We start from the raw sequence: 17,699 nt of genomic DNA, 5'->3' as shown, positions 1-17,699 counted from the left end.
AGCCATTTTCTTGTTACAGAATCGTGTTCCATTGTAGTGAATTTATTGCTCGCAGGCTTGGCTGTCTCGATTACTGCCCATGGACCCTTAAAAATGCCAGGAGTCTGTAAATCGGTGATTGAGAAATTCTGTCCTAGATTTTTTCTGTGATGGGTGTTTGTATAGTCTCTTTTTAAAATCTTGCAGGAAAGGAAATCCCACCACCTTTCTCTCCCATCCAAGAGATTCACCGCTTGGGTTTAACAAGGTTTTCCTTGCTCATATTTAAGCATATTGAGACTTCTCTCTGTCCTTAGCATAGTCATCGCAGGGGACTACTGATTACCAGCATTCTTGTAACCCTCTAAGTGTTTTAAGAGGGCTGTAGTCCTCTTCAATCTTCTTCTAAAATCCCCCTTCCCCACCCCCCACCTCCCCAATCATGCTTTCTAATCACCTTGTTATTCTAGATGGTCGCTTTGGACTTTATCCAGTTGGTTTATAATTTTAGGGCAGTGTGGTGCTCTAAAATGGCTTCTTGAGGGCCTAGTAGAGGAAGCGAATGGGTACCCAGCCCTTCTGTTAGTGCATCACAGCCTGAGCATTGTCTTTATCAACATCATTTTGTTCTTCTGCATTCATTTTGTTAGTGCTATAATGACTGTATCATATTTTGAGAACCACAATCTAGCCCGTGGTGTATTTGGGCATTGGTTACCCCCGACCCCAATGGATTATTCTCTTGAGAGGTTTGGGTTTTTTTGGTTGTTTTGTTTTAAATTTAATTTAATCTCTTTGATTTCAGATCACTTCCCTGACCCATGATGTTGAATTCTGTTCTTGTACTCCAAAGTGTTTACAGTCTGCCCCAGCTTGGAGCCATCCGTAGGTTTTAGGAATATATTCTGTGTTCCAGCATTTAAGCTGTTGGCAAAACTTAGAATAGAAGTAGGGCCAATATCTGAATCTGCAAACCCTATTTGAAATGCCTTTCCTCTTTTAAGGTAGCAGAAGTGGCATTGCTTGTCCTGGAACAGACTGTCCCATGGGAAGCAGATGTAACTTTTGGTGGAAGATTGGTTGAAAAACATTGACTTTGTCCCTAAATAAAGTTGGACAAATGAATTGGCTTGACTGGTGATGTAACACCTCTTTTACCCCTTTTTTGCTAATGTAGTTGGTGAATAAGTCTCTTCTCTCGGCATTTGAGATTTTTTGTTAAGACCGGTGTAAATGGTCGGCACCTGCTGTACCGGTGAGGGTGAATTTCACCAAAAATGTGTGAATGACCAACCAGCTTTACTGCCAAAGCTGTGCGCAAAATAGTCCACGCTGCTAGCTGGAACCAGCATTTCAAACCTGCAGTATGTATTGTTTTTTTCTGGTATTTATTCATATTATTTATATGGTGAATCATATAGGTAGGAACATGCGTTTTCTTTTTAAAATGTATCAGACTATACCTAGGCTGTTAAAGATGTTGAAGACGATGGCACTGCGTTAATTTACGTCAGCTAAGGTTCACTGTCAAAATTTTTACCTCTCTAGCGATTCACAGAATGGATTTTTCCCCACCAGATCAAATTTTGAACTATTGATTTATACACAAGTTATGCTTCCAATATTTTTTTGTTGTTTGGCTTTCTCTCTGCCACCTAATTTTGCTTTTGCTCAGTCAAGCATGACGTGGCAATCCACAGGCACTGAAATGATTTTGATGGCACAAGTTCAGCACTGCTGTTTGCACGCAACACTCGCAACGAAGAAAGCGGTAGGAGAGCGGTGTGTCTGTGATTTAGTGTGCAGGTGCCGTTTGCTTGCACCTGTGCATGGGGACTGATGTGTTTATTACGTCTTGTGTGCAGATCGTCCCTACGTGGCACGCTCGACAAGTCTGAGGCACTTAGGAGAACTTATTTTTACAAAGTGAGAAAATTGAATTCTCATGAAGTGATATGTAATGAAATGACCCAATAGAAGGTCGTCGTGGGAGAGAAAATTACTTGAGAGTATTAGGGTAGTTCTTGCAGCTATACATTGGTGAGATTGCTCAATTATTTTAGGACTTCGTATAATGTTATAGTCAAAGAGTTGCTGCAGATATATATATTTACTTCTATTTCTTTTAGCCCTAATATGTTATACTATTGTTTCCTTCAACTCTCTCTTCATACAGATGTTTTTTTTTTCTCTTTAATTAAAATACTGTTATATTTTGACAACACTTCCAAGTAAGCACCCATCATTTTGTTTTAACTTCTGTTTATAGTGAGCAGTTGTGAAATACTTAATTATACATTTTGTATGGCTTCCCTAGTTCTAACAGAAGATTCCTTTTGTCCTGCCTCTCTTTCAGTACAAGGATGCAACTAAGAGTATTCAAATAACTCTATTCACTAGAATGAATAGGATTAGCAATGTGATGAGAATTTAATTGTAAGAAATATGCTAATGTTTAATTTATTTTTACTTAGCCACTTTGAGGGTATAAAAGGCGATTTAAATGCATTAGTAATAACAATGATGAATTTACATTATAGATCTGTCCAAAAGGCCTCTTTGGCAGTGAAGGTGAATTGTGCTTGGAGCTGTATGAATGCTCGTGCTGCATTTTCATAGGTTTTGGTGCCAATTACCAAATAAACATAATTAAGCCTCGATTTTTTTCAAGTTAGTTCTGTTCCCAGTTTAGCCACCTCTTTGTGAGGGTGATGTCTCTAAACTGCTATCAACCGGTGGCTTCTGTTGTGGGTATTAGCGGCTACACGTTCTGATCTTGAGGTAGAGGTGAAGGAGCGGGGAGTCGGGAGGGAGAAAGCTCTGAAGATCTGTGGTTGGGATCGCAGGTTGGGGAGGCAAAGCCATGTCTTCAGAGAACAGGAGAAGACACGGGCGAGGAAGCTGGAGCCCAAGTTTGGGGTGCACAGTGAGAAGAAAGATTAAGTTGCGGTGCTGAGGTCCCCTGTTTGGGAGGGGAAGGATGAAAGCATGAACTGCGGCTGCTTCTGCAGCCTCCATCACGGGTAATATTGATCAATGGCACCATTGGAGACAGCAGGACAAGCTTGGTGCTGTGTCATAAGGTATTTTTGCTGTCAGTCACTACGATACAGCATCAACAGACTTTTCTACTTACTAGAAAAGTAATAATAGTTGAAGTTAGTCTGATTAAGATGAAAAGAATTACTTGGCTCATAAATTCTCAAAACTATTTCCTCCACTCTCATTTTTTCTGTTTTCTGTTTTAATATCTCTGTGTCATCCTATACCATTAATTCAGATGGCACTTTAAATGCTTTATCTTGCTTGTAAATACAGAAATAAATTACTAGTATGAGTTTGTTTTATTGGTTAATTCATTCACAAATGTCTCCTACAATGACTTGATAGAGGAGATATAGAATAAAAATTTATCCGTGTGAGCAAAGCAGCTACAGCATTTCAGATGCTGTCAGCCCAGTACCTTTGCATTTTATGTTAGAAGTATATTTTAAGGTATATGAGTTGATACATCCCAGGTGTTCTTTTTGGTGGCTTTGAGAGAAGCTGTTAACAGCTCTCCCCATCTTGATCAGTGTGTGCACACATATATCCGGTTGTGAATTAGTTTGCATTCTATTCCTAAAACTTTCTGTCGTCTTCTTGTCTGGAAGCTGCCTTTCTGCTGGCTGAAGTTTTCAATCTCTGCTGATCAATTGCTTTCACAAAAGCTGTGCTGTTGGAAATTCCCATCTTGGCTCTTGACTGCTGGTAGAGGAAGTCATTCCACATCTGGAAGGAAATTGTGAAGTAGTTCAGGAATGCAAAACTGGCATTTGGCTCTATGGGTTTTCAACAGCATCTGGGAGAAGATGATGATGACACCTCTCATCCGGATCAGCAGATCTAGAGAACAATCGGAGGAGGCGGAAGGCCGGCCAAGGCAAGTGTATTGTCAGCAGACACCGAAGGCCAGACCTTTTGAGTTGCTCCCTGGCTTGGGGGCCCAGTGAAAGAGGATTAATCGGATGACGTACACTTTTTTGAGATCTAGAGGAATGACGTTCAGAAAGAGAACCTCATAGCTGGTCCCTGACATATTTGCAATCAAAGTTGCATGTGAAACCCAGGAGGTGGGGCTGTGTCCGAGGCTGAGGGTTTTTTGTTTTCTCTTCAGATCAGAGGGATATCACTGCATGGGTTTGCTGTGAGCCGGGTGTGCACCACTAACATGATGCCTGTTCTTGCAATGTTGAGACAAAGTAGATCCTGATGTTTTTCGAAAGCCTTGTATGAAGGTTGCCATACATACAGGGGAACTGAGCAACAGGGTTTTGACTTGTAGACTTGTTTTCTCCTTGCTGTGTATGAAGACAGTATGAAGTTGCTGGTCATATGTCAGACTATTGAGGTCTTCCTGTTGGAAGTGGTCTGAACTGGTAGGAATAAGTTGTGAAACAACCGGGAAGATAAAAGTGCTGGAAAAGAGAACTCCAGTTGGGAAGGAATGTACCTCACAGTGCACATCTCGGGTGTGTTGCTTCCCTTGGGTAGTCCTTCCTGCTGGAAGGACTGTGTTGGGTTTCTCAGTTTACTGCACTGTAGCGGGATATAAATACTGTCACCTGTCAGAGTTGATGTTCGTTATCTTTGTGTTCTTGGGACATTTGTGTGCCTGTTGGTCCAGCTAGTGTTGTGTCTTTGTTTTGTATCGTGCTCTCAACTCTTGTAATGGAAATGCTTGGAAAAAAACCTAGCTTGTTTGTAAGAAGTGAAGTTTTAATATATGTCTAGGTAGAAATGCCCAGTTAGTTCTGCGAGCAAGGATTCCAGAGGTGGTCATCTTGCACAGAAGAAGCTGGCCAAGTATTTAATTGCTGTGATTCTGACCATTTATTCACAAGACAGTTTGAGAGAAAAACACACATAAGCATTCATACCATGACTGGCGACGAAATGCAAGAAAGGAAGAGGGCAGAAGCAGACATAGGTATTCATCACAATTTAAGTCATATTTCACTTGCCAAATTACTATGTCTCATGAAATTCACCCTTATTTCCACCTCCTGGCTCTGTCACCCACGTTTGTTGACAGATGATGGGTTAGCAGGTTGTTAGCATTTTTCACATGTTTGTGTTAGCGGGCCTGAGACCCGTCTGAAAACTTTTTCTTATCTTTTCTTTTTTTTTTTTTTTTTTGATTGATAGTCAGAATCTCTTGAGAATTTTCTGGGATTTTTTAATACTTTCAGAACTGCTTCTTCCTCCTTGCACTGGTTGTTGAGCCTGCCTTGCCTCTCAATTGCCTGACAGAAGAGAGACGGCTCAGGGTTTTAATACTAGCTGTCAGCAACAGGTCTGGAGCACCACGGATTGTTGATTCTTCAAATATCTTTTCATTACAAATTCTTGAAATGGAGTCTCTGACCTTCAGGGACAAAAACGGGCCAGGGGAAGAAGGGGTCAGCTGCCAGCAGAGTAACCTCACAGGTATGAAAACCTTCTGCAGGGCCAGTCAGAAATGACACTTGGGAAAACCAGGATATGTAACTGGCACTGGTAACTGTGGGCAGAACATGCACGTAGAAGGAGCAGGCTCAGAGTCAACCACTTTCTGCAGTGTTTGCGTATCTTTAAGGTAATGCTGAGACAGAAACACGCGTGACAGAAAAAGACATTTTTTAAAAATATGTGTAGAACTGAAGTGTAAGCGTAAGTGTATCTGAGTTGATTAGTGTTCTTTTAGAGTTACTGAAGTGGCTGAAGTTCAGCTTTTGGAATCTCTCTACATGTTACACTGTCCCCAGATGGCTAAAAGCTGCTAAAGAAGTTGTTCTTATTGATTTTGTGACTTCGTGTAATTCCTGGTGACCTAACCTGACTGTGAGCAATGGCTCTGAGGTGCTCTATTTCTGGCTTCCTTTTTTTATTTTAAAATATGAGAGTTTTAATTGATGAGGGATTGCAAAGTATTTCATATTCTTGAACAAATTGGTCCCAAATAAATTCAGTTACAACCTGTTCCAAAATAAGTGGCAGAGTTACATGATTTCATGTATAAGCAAAGTCCTTCCTTTTGTTTGTTTATAAAGACAAACTGGAGGGGAGAGAAAAAGGTTAGGTTTGTAAGAGATCGCAGCAGGCATTTGCATGACAAAACATTTCAAAGCCAACCTCAGTCTAGAACAAAATAATTCAATTTGAAGGAAAAACCGATATATTTTAACGTTCTACCCTACAGTCATCTGAGTGGACGACTGTCACAAATGTTTTTCAATATGTTTTGCAGCTGCGAGTCATTTTCTGGCTCGTGTGACTTGGGTGCCTGAATTCCTGCGAGCTGCGCTTAGGCCAGCGGCAGCGTGATGACTCGGTTTGCCTGAATGCTGGGTCTAGTCTGGCATAGGCCCGACTCAAAATGGCGACCGTGTCGTGTATTAACAGGCCGATACGAACGCTGCCCTAAAGCTTCACAGGGGCTATGAATGATCACTGACAGTCACAGAAGCCGACTTCAATAAATGTTGTTCGTAAAGCAACAAAGAACTGCCTCTCGTTTTTGATGCTAATTGCTGTATGAATATTTACATGAGGCCCGTTTCTAGACGTTGTTCCTCCTGCTGCCGAGGCTGTGCTGTGGGAGCCGTACACCGCGCAGGGAAGGCCTTTCAGCTGGTGTTTCACACTAATTCATCACCAGAGTGATGAGACTCGGCCAATGTAATACACAGACTCCAACACCGGCAGAGTGCTACGGAGTTGAGGTGCCACGTTCGTGATTTAGTAGCCCTGTATATCATCACAGCGTCACCAGCCGATGCTTGCTAGCGTGACCTCAAGCAGGGAAGGAGAGAAGGAATCTTTAAGCAAGACAAAGATGAGATTAAAAGAAGATGAAAATGAGATGAACTCTTCTCCCACTTCTGCGAGTTATTCCTTGAAACCATGTATGAACATCAGATAAACTGTCCTTAAAAAGATCCTGCTGTTCTTGTGTGTGGCTTAAACTTCTGCTTTAGGGTGGGAAACAGGGCGGTAAGAAGTACGTCTTATTGTCACTGTGGCAGAGGGGCAGAGAAGGTTTTTTCATGCCGACGGAGCACGTCCAGTGGCTTAACTGGGGTCTCGATTCAGCCTTAGGCTGCCTCTCTCGGGAGCCTGTGCAGTGCCTCCTAGCCGAGCGTGACACATCAGTAATATGAGCTTCTAAAAGTACAACAAAGCAACGAAAACCCCAGCAACAACAACAACAAAAATCCCTGAAGTCACGAGGCACCAAGGTTGCAGAATGCGTAATGCGTAACGTCTACAGAAGGCGGTTTGTGCCCTCTCTGTGCTGCTGGCCCCGGGCCTTCTCCACAGTGCCGTACGCTCTCCCTGCACCCCGGCTTCTTCTTGCAACGCTCTGTTCCTCTGAGGAGCCTCTCTGGCACCCTCCTTCCAGCCTGGGAGGCAGGGAGTGGCCAGCACCCCCGGCTCGGCGTTCCGCTTCCCCGGCCAAGCTTTCCTCCTCTCCCCAGCAGAACGCCGGAGCGGCGCGTAGCGATCGGAGCTGTGTCGCTCCTCGAGGGGCGGCGGGAGGGTTTCTGTGGGGGTGAAGAGGAGGATCCTTTTATCCGAGATGTTCAAAGCGGGACAGTGGGACCCATTCTGCCGCCTTGTGTTGCAGCCTCCAGCAGAGAACCGTCTCTGTCTCTCTTGCGGAGCAGCAGATCAGTGAGGGGAGCCATCTAAATTCAAAGAAATTGTTATGACCCTTTCCGAAAGGCATTTGGCTTTGTGGTACATGGTGATTTCAACACCCTTTTGCGTGCCTGTGTGCGTATATACCATAAAGAATGTGATATGTATTTTACTCCCGTAGTATGTGCGGATACAGGAGCTCGATCTCATTCCTGCTGCTCATTTGATTTCCAAGTAAGAATCGTGCCTTGTCGCGGCCAAGCTGTGCTGAGGCAGGTTCTTTCCCCACCACCTCGCTCTTACCTCACCCACCTCATGAACCGGGATGTGGGTCAAGTGCTCCTGAAGTCAGTTATCCATGTGGATTGCATGTCTGTGGGAACATGAATGTTTAATCAGAAGTTTGTTAGCGAGCTGAAGAGCCAGCGTTATGTCAAGCACTGTGCTGTCAGAAAATTCCCTGCCTACTGTCACTATGGCAACAGCCAACAAATATCTGCTGATTTCATGGGAGCATCTGAGCTGAAGGAAAAATCTCCAGGCGATAAATCTTCAACATCTCGTGAGTGGGCTGGAAGGGCAGGGAACCCAAGACGGTACTTACCATTTTCTAAACCTGTTTGTCCGGTAAGTTTTTTTCTGGAACTACTGTTGTCCATCAACAAGGAGCAGAAATGGATAGCACATCATCTAACCAGCCTCGTGGACTGAAGTTTAATTGCAATGGCTGGGTAATAATACTGAGTATTTCTCAAGAGTTGGCCCAAATGTGTTTGTAAAAACTTAATGAAGCATATATATATTTCAAATAGCAAAATATCGTGAGCTAAGTGCTTCATCTGAGGAGTACGTTGTTTCCAATATTCATTTGACTGGCTCTGCTGCTAAAGAGGACAACGGTCTGGCTGGCCCATTAGTAGCTGTTCAGCAAACCAGAAGAGTAAGTCTCTTTCTGCAGGGCCACTTGAAAATTCCCTCGTGTTTTAGAGTGCCAGTGTTTTGTGGCATGTCCTAGCTGGGACGGGCACAGACTTGTGTTAGATATTCCTCGAGCAGAGCCCTACTCTCCCTAAAGCAGCCTTACTCTCCATCTAACCCACCTCCCAGCTTCAAATCATGCCGTTAACTTTATGTCTTGAATGTTGGCCGTGCACATTTCAAGTCAATGCCTGTGTTCTTGGCATTGGTGCCTTTTTCCTTTCTCTCTCATCCTCTGACTTCTGTGAAACAGCGCTACCCTTTGGAAGCAGCTCAGGCAGAATCTTTCAGAAGAGGAATTCACTAAGGAGGGTAATTCCCAGTGGCCTACCTGTCCTCCTTCCTCACAAAAGATCTATGCTAGGTAAGAAGCTGAATCACGATGACTGTTTGCATCTCTCCCCACCACCCCTATCTGCCTTCCTTGCTTTGCCCTTGGGAAGAGCCTAGGAAAACACACAGCCTTTGGGAGCCATATCTCATGGGATCAGGGAGCAGCTGAAGGCTTGGAGTCAACTGGGTAAGCCCTGCTAGGCCTAGTAGAAGGCTTGCAGGTGAAGCAGAGTTACCTGGCCCACCCAGCAGATGTTGATGGAGGGCTGCATCTTTGGGAACTGTCGTGCTTTTAGACTAGAGGTTTAGGCTGTGGAGAAAAGATGACTGTCTTTGCAGCCAGGCTGCTGTCTCTCACAAAAACTCTGTGGCTTGTGCAGCTCTGTCTGATTCATGTAGGCCGTAGCACAGGCAATTGTAGCCATTGTCAGAGGAACCCTCTTTTCAAATGTACGTGGTCTCCAGATTAATGGGACTAAGAAGTTTTGTTGAGCTACCTAAAGACTTTTAACAAGTTTGTCTTAAACAGCTTCAAAGGTTTGTGGGGTTTTTTTATTACTCCTTTGGCCATACCTTAGTACATGGTATTCTGCCTCTAGAATTTAATGGGTAGTATTTCATTGCTAGAGTCTATTGTTTTGAACAGTTCTATGCCATAACCTGTCCTGGCAGGATTCTGAAACTAGGGGCTAGCTTACGTCTTCTCAGTAGGATATGTAGATGCAATTTTGACCTCGGAATACTGCAGTGTCAGTGAAAAACTGGTCCACTGGCAGGGAAAGTTGTGAAGGCATTCAACAGAGAGACTTCTGGAAGGTGTCAAGCATATTTTACGTTCTCAGTCTTGGATGCTTTTGTTTAATTGAATGTTAGTTATTTTTGTGGACTATGCCGTACTGCAACCCTCATCCTTTTAACAAAATCCTGCAATAGGTTTGGACAGCATTGAACAGTTGATAATCCATTTAGAAAGGCAGAAGATAAAATTAAATGGAAGTGGTTTTGTGCAGGCAATTTACCAAGCCCGTTTCAAATGCTCCCTTCATAATTCATTGCTAAGGTCATGTGCAGCCGAGAGGGTATTGTATGTACACCGTGATGATGACAGGTTATATGCACCTCTGTAATCTCTTAGCTTTTAAGCGGTTAAGAGGCAACTGTGGGCCTTACTTGATATTAGTCTGCTGCAGTAGGGCTTGTGGAAGTAAATACACGAAGGAGCTGGAATGTCTGTGCTCACTGTTCGGGGCAGAGGTAGGTCAAGAGCATGACTCGATATGGAAGTCACTTTGATCCAAGAAAACTGAAAAAAAATATATATACCCTTAATGTGTAAAGACAATGCAAACTGCCCTTTTAAGTAATTTAAAATAAAAAGTCCACAGTTGAGTACTTCTAGTACTAATGGGTAGGTGACACACCTAAAAATGACTGCTTGCTCTTTAAATGCCTCTTGAAAAAATAAGTTTTCTGGAAAATAAATTTAATAGACCTTCAAGTAGTTATCTTTTTTTTTTTTAACATAAGATAATAACGTTCAATCACAGATGCCTAAATGCAGGTACCTAAATAAAGACTATTCTGTTTCCATGGGAGTAAACTGGCATTTTTTTCCAATTTTTTTCATTGATCTGACCAGAATTCGCCACATTTTTCAAAAGCAAGTTCAAAATGAGCTGTCTGTACATAGCCTTTTGAAAAATCAGGCTGATGACTTGATTGCCTAAATTTTGACACCCATATTGAACACCTCTGCTATATTATTCTGACCATTAAAGACAATCATTCCCGAAGGGCAGTCCTTGAGACTGTACAAAGAAATTCAAAGCTGGTCCACAGGGGAAACCAATTTCTTGCTATTTTCATCAAGAACTTGATGATGATAGCAAGTGGTTCATGAAAAATGGTCATGGAAAACAGTTCACAGTGTTCTCTCAAAAAATTTGGAAACTACTGATCTATGCAAGTGTATCAAGTTCCTACCTTCTTCTGATACGGCAATATGAATTCTGAGGCAAGCTTCCTGCGTGCCTTTTTGGGCAAAGAGAAATCTTTGTATTCGTATCTGCATTTTGTGTGAACAGGAAAAGTGAAAACAGAATAACTAGAATGTCATTTTTGGAAGACACAGCTGATGATCATTTTGTGCTTTTCAAGCAAGCAAGGCTATTCACACCCTTGTATTATGTGTTGGCATTGCTCTTTCCATGTTCGTAAGCAGAAAGCAATTGTTTCATCTTTTGTTTTGATTCAGTCCAACACACTGGTTTGATTCGGAAAGGAAAGTTCTCAGGTATTTTTTAAATCAACCTCTTTCTCTCTGTATCTTCAGAGGCTTGGGAACTCTTAGATGAACTTGTGACATGCAGGTCGAAAGGCTGCCATACTCCTCCTCATGTTGATGGAATGGACCAGCGAGCGTGCAGCCACTCTACATATCATTCTGAATTTGAGATTAATGGAACAGGCAACCTTCTCAGCCGTTATAAAGAACTCGGTGTAAAGAACCTGGTTTTTAAGGAAATGCCTGTAGCTGTGGGTTGGCCATCCTGGCACCCAGAAAGCAGATTTTAGGAGGGAAACAGAGTCCAGTCAAGTCAAGAAAGTGTTATATATCCAATGGCATTAGAAAGCTGACCCTGTGGAGAAGGGAGGTTTGTTGTTATTGCTGCGCAGAAGAGTGTTGGTGGCCAGGCAAAATAAAACTTGATGCTATGGCATATGAGAACTTCTGTATGTAGAGGAGACATAGGGAAAAGAGAATAACTGTAAATATATCATTTGTGGACCTATATTTTTCATAAACATGTGAGATTTACATGGAAAATACATTTGGCTGTTGGTCTGGAAACATGAGCGTTGTCTATTCTACTGCATATGACTCGGATTAAAGTGCAATTCTCTTAAATCATCCTGCTGTTGGCTATGACTGCATTAAAACTGAAGATGAGAAGACACATCTGTTTTTTAACTCCAAGACAAGCCAAAAAAATTGGTGTATCTTTTCTGTGCAGTGAAGTTCTGTTGTATTTCTCTTGGTTACTCTGCTTTCCCCAGCCTCCCCTCCTGGCCATGACACGTTGCTGAGTTGTGGCATTTGCTGGCTTTCCCTTGGGCATCCTCCACCTCACCCCTAGTCACAGAGCATTGCGATTGCTTTGCTACTGGCTTGGTGCTCAGTCTTCCACATGAAAAGCTGAGAGACAAAAGCATGAGATGTCAGAGAGCAGAGCAAGAGCAGAGGGAGCAGTGCGTCCGTGGAGCGGGTTGTTGTAGCATAGTTCCTAGGGTGCTGGAAAACTCCTCTTGAGAAATTCCGCATCGAAACCGCAGCGGGCGATAACAGCCCAATGACAGTTTTCTTCAGGAATGAAACTTCTAAGACCACACGCGTTACATCCCTAAGCTTCTGAGATGAACTGCAGTTGTAAATGGAAAATAAGTTAATCAAGTAACTTTAATTATTACTTGATTACTACGGTTTTGGGCCCTTGCCATTTATGATGAAGTTCTTCATAGACTCCTGATGTGATATAACTATTGTATGAATTATTAGTTCTACTTTATAACAGAAGTTACGTATCATCGCAGTAGAGTGCTGAAGCGGATGTTGAACACGTTTTTTACACGCTGTATTGGTCATACTTTGTAATTCCAAATTATTCATGGCAATACGTAGCGTGGAGTTTGCATTTTCATTAAGCTCTCATTACTGCCAGGGTGTTGCTGTTGATGGGTCTGTTTTACATCTTGCAGCACAGTTAATAGTGATGATTGGAGAACATTTGCAGCCTTTTGTATTTCATCATATTGTTAATCGATTCTATTCAGATGGCTGACTGCTCTGCCACAGTAAAATGATGGCGTTCTCTAAATCCTGTTTTAAGTTAAATAGGATTGATTAGTGACAAGGCAAAAGGAAAATGGCTGTTAATATTTTTTTAAATATGTAGTACAGTGTCTGACCAACTGGAATAAGAACAAAACTTACGGCCATGAGCCCGCTATTAACTGTTCATATTAATTATTGTATTAATTACTAAGCAGTGCATTCTCATTTTATGTAATAGGCCCCTCAACAGTTTGTTTAGATACATCTTCTGTACTTTATAAAACCATTCTCCTACATCAACATGTCACTCATTGAGTTTTGTCCCTGGGAAACCTAAGAAGGAGCATCAGAGATCACTTCTTATTTAAAAAGAGCAGGAAGTTCCAGTTGTGTCCTGTTGTTTCCCTGTGGAATTAACCTGGACTTCTGTTCAAGTGCAGCCTTTAACCTTGGGTGCAGCCTTAAGCTACCCAACACATCTGAAGCTTAGGCCTTGAAATTAGTCCGTTTGCAAAAAAGAAGGAAGGTATGTGCAGAAGCTGTGGTGAGTGGTGGGATGAGGGGTTGAGTTTCTTTCTCTTGGTTGCAGATGTTTCGTTGAAGGTACCTGAAAGTCAGTCCCGCAAGTAAAAAGAGTAAGTGCGTCTGTGGGATGGCCCATGGCTCCTTTGTACAGACTGAATATTCTATTAATTTTTTCATTGCCCTAGTTCAGTTGCTTTATATGCGTGTGAAGTTGGCTTTATTAAGTTTCTTGTTTTCCTTTATCCCCTGAAGACTGTTTAATTTACTCTGGCATTTCCCATCAATTCTGTTAGGTGCTTATTATTCAATGAGCTTTCTTTACAGTCCTTGGGCCTCCTCCTCCACGAGGGTAGCTGTTGGTTGCAGGGACTGCCTCTGTATTTACACCCTTCTACATAAAGCAAGATACCCAGCTGATGACTATTTATTTTACTTTCCCTTTTGTATCACTTCTCAGGAAGCTTCTCAAACTAGTTCTTTTGGTCTGCTGTTGCTGGTAAATTCTGTTCTCAGATGCACATGGATAGCTTCAGCTGAGAGTCAGTAAAAAACACCTATGTGGTAGCTCAAATACTGAGACGGATCCTAAGATGTGTCTTGTTGAAGTTATTTCACCTCTATGGTTTTTTTTGTAGTGCTCAACCAGGATGGAACATGATGCCACTGAATAGACACACCAGGGTGTGCTGCACTCACTTTGTGGGTCACAGTGTTTCTGGTGCCAGCATATTAGCAGTTGAGAACATAAATTCTTCTTCATAGGAAGTAGTTAAATGTCACTTTGCATCTTCTTTAGATGCTTAAAAGACTGTGGAAAAGACTTAAATTGTCAGAAGAGAGGTTTTGTTTTTTTTTTCCCTTGTAGTACCATACACAGTGACACTTGGAAATGACTCGACTCAGAAATGCTAGGAAAGCTGCTTATTTTGATAGTTTTTCAGTAACAAGGATGATTACTTGGTGTGACACTGTAATCAGCATTTCCAACTAGAAGCAAAATTTCCCCTGCCTTCATTCTTCATCTAACAAAGTACACTGTGACGTGCAGGCTAATTCTTTCCACTTTACCCCCTTTCCCAGGGGTTTTATGATGTGACCATGCCTCCAGCTGTCATGTTCCATAGCCCGAAGGGGGTGGGTATGTACGCAAACCTCCTTCCCGCAGGGTACAACGTGCAGGAAACCAGGGAATTGCTGTATTACTGACCATGCTGCCCGCCGGCAGGCTGTCACTGGGAGAGCATTTCACCTGCCCGAGCAACTGGATTGTGCTGCTGTGCTTCTGCATCTGAAATTAAGTACTGGCTTCATCTACACGGTTACCCATCATGGCCCGTGTCTGAATGGGTTTTCTCACCATTAAAGTTAAGATTAAATTCAAAGTCTTCTCTGTAGGTAACACCTTTGGGAAAAGGAACGCCCAGTTGACCCAGGGAGTGGTTCTTGAGGGAATGAGCTCAGATACTGGTTAGTGTAAGCGAAGCGGTCACCATCTCTATACGTGAAGTATTGTGATACGGCTTAAAAGGTGCTTTCAGTTACTGGTCCAAACCCAGGTTTCTGTTAGCAGACTCTGCCTCTAGTCATACAGTGGAAAAGTTGACCTGGCTGAATAGTTGCACAGGGGAGCAGAGAATGGGGAATGTACATTGTGAGGGGACCCACCTAGTCATCCTGAGGACCGTAAACGGAAGCTCAATGTAATTGTGTCCGGGGACATGCAAGAGCAACATTCCTGTATATTTGGTGATCGAGATTGTGCGTGGGTTTATCCTGCTAGTGCTGATCGCAAATACCAGTAAAGAAAAGTCAAGGTTCTTACTCGCTGATACGTCTTAAAATGCTTAGGCAGGTTGAGACCATTCTAAGTATCAGTATACAATGATGGATCCCTGGGGCACGAGGAGATTAAAGATTTCTTTTCATGCCTAAGAGTCAGAATACTAATGCAACACAATGAAAACATGTTTACTTCTCAGAAGGATTACAGAGATTTCCAGAGATTTTAATCCACAGAGGATTCCTAATTATAGAATAATGATTTTTCTTGCAGTAGTTCATAAATCTTTGCTGAGCAAAAAGGGAAAGTGTCTTTTGTGCAAAGAAATTCAAAGGATTTTGTTTTAAGTTACTTTGTAATTAACCTATACGTGATCGTATAATTGATAAAAGGCCTGTTGCATTGTAGAGATAGTATTTCTCAGTCAGTGGCTGTAGTGAAAGAAATTTCTGTAGCTTTCCAAAGGCACTGTTTGGGAGGTTTTGTTTTAGTGCAGCCAATCTAACAAGACAATGAATGGGGATAAATTCTGAATTAAGCAGAAGGTGGAGTGGTGCAGTGACTGCATCATTTATACCGGATTTTTCTACTTTTGTGTTAATACTGTTTAAAGGTATGGCTTATAATTGACTTTACATGATAGTGATCCACTCCCACATTCTGCAGTTCTTGTTGATTTATGCAAAAATGCCCGGCTGTAGAGTGTGAGTCATCTTACAAGGCTGACGTGGTTTTTGAGATGTTTTAGGTTTTGTTGGTTGTTTTTTTATTTAAAGTGGCTGCATCCACTAACTGTAAAGTTAATCCAGAAGACTGATTCCGATGTAGTCCCCTGTACTGAGTTAATCTAAAATTAGATGAGATGAAGCCAACCACAGGTTGTCTATTTTGCCACTTCCCTGGGTAGAATCTGCCTTTTATCGCCAGTTCACTTCTTGCGTATCTTGTAGATCTTCCCCCCTTTTTTTTTTTATACTACTTCTTACCAGATGAAATCCATTTGTTCTGAGAAAAAGAACTAAAGGAATGGAAGTACATAACATTACAAACTTTTAACCTGGCTAAGTAGTGGAATGTAGGATGAGAAGTATTTCAGGTTTCTGAAGATTAACCAATCTCTAATTATTGGAGTTTAAGAAGAAACATCTTCGGGAAGCGGGTCACTTCAAAACTGCATGATTTCCTGTATCTTTTGATACTCGCTGCATTTGGAGACAAGATATGTGAACTGCATTGAAAACTTCCATGTAACTTGTTTTTAAATGTTTTTGTAACTTTGGAATGTTATTTCAATTCAAGATTTAATCCATGCAGCTATTTGCAGAATGAAAGTATCAGGGCTATAATAGATTTTTTTTTTTCCTATGATAGTTAGATTATTTTTTTTTTAAGAAACTGTTTTGATGGGTGTTTAACATACATGCCAATATTTTCATTTGTGAAATTAAAATTCTTACCTAAGCAAGCTTGCAGGTAAAGAGATTGTTGTAGCTCTTAGAATCAATGACAGCGTTCAGTTTAACACTGATTTCCAGAGATTCTTCTTTAAAACTCTTTAGACATTTTTGATTGCTTCCAGTAGGTTTCCATCTTTTGCATATGTTCAGGTGTAAAAATTATGCACATAGAGATTTATGATTTGACCTCTTAAAAGGTTATATTTATATTGCATTTGTGGCGTGGCTCAAATTTTAGATTCAAATCTGCACAGTCTTCCTGTGCAAACCGTTCGAGCCCAAGCTGGAATGTACCCTTGCCCAGGCCTGGAAGGCACCAGCCCCTCGGAAGTTAACGCCGTGATTCCCTGGGCTCGCTTGAGCTTTAAATGGTTTTGTGGGACCCAGTAGGTGAAATTTGACCTAACCATTACTATGAAAGGACAAGAAGAATTAGTTGTAGTGGTTGCTGAAAGGCACTTTCAACCTTTAGGGAGCTGTCACTACTTATGGGGGAAGTAATGCAATATAATCCCCAAGTCACCCATTTTCTCCCGTTGCTGACCTAAACACCGTGGACTTCTTGCTTGGTCTGTCGCACAGAGCAGGGCTAATTTCAGCTGTAGACTTGGATTGTTCCGGGCTTTCTCCAGCTGAGTTTTGAATATTTCCAGGGTTGGGTACTCTACTACGCCGCTCGGCAAACTAGTCCCAGTGCCCTCGCTGGGGACATTTTTTTTCCCCCCTTATGCTCAAGCCACAGTTTCCCTTTGGACAATTTGTCTGTTACTCCCCTCTGAGAAGTGTCTGACTCTTGTCTTCTCCACTGGGTAGCTGAAGACAGCAATTAAATCTCCCTTAGTTTTCTCCTCACAGTCCTCAACTTATTCCAAGTATTTCAAGGCTGTATTAATTCATTTCTGTCATGCAGCATTTGTCGTTGTGTGGTTCTGGAAAGGCACTTGGTTATCTCTCTCTGATTATTTTCAGCAGGGTGATATGGTCTGCTACTTTGGTGTGCTTGCACAAATGAACACAAGAAGAAAACGTGTTCATGAGAGAGAGAGCCTAAGCTGAGCATCAAGAGAGCAGTAATGAGCTCCTGTCCAGTGGCAGCATGTAGCTTGGAATTTGAAGGCATATATTTGTGCTTTTTGTCTGCTGTCGTTTTTTT

Source organism: Phaethon aethereus (assembly GCF_964289735.1).
Source record: "Phaethon aethereus genome assembly, chromosome: 7".
Taxonomy (NCBI): domain Eukaryota; kingdom Metazoa; phylum Chordata; class Aves; order Phaethontiformes; family Phaethontidae; genus Phaethon; species Phaethon aethereus.
This window is presented reverse-complemented; position numbering follows the sequence as displayed.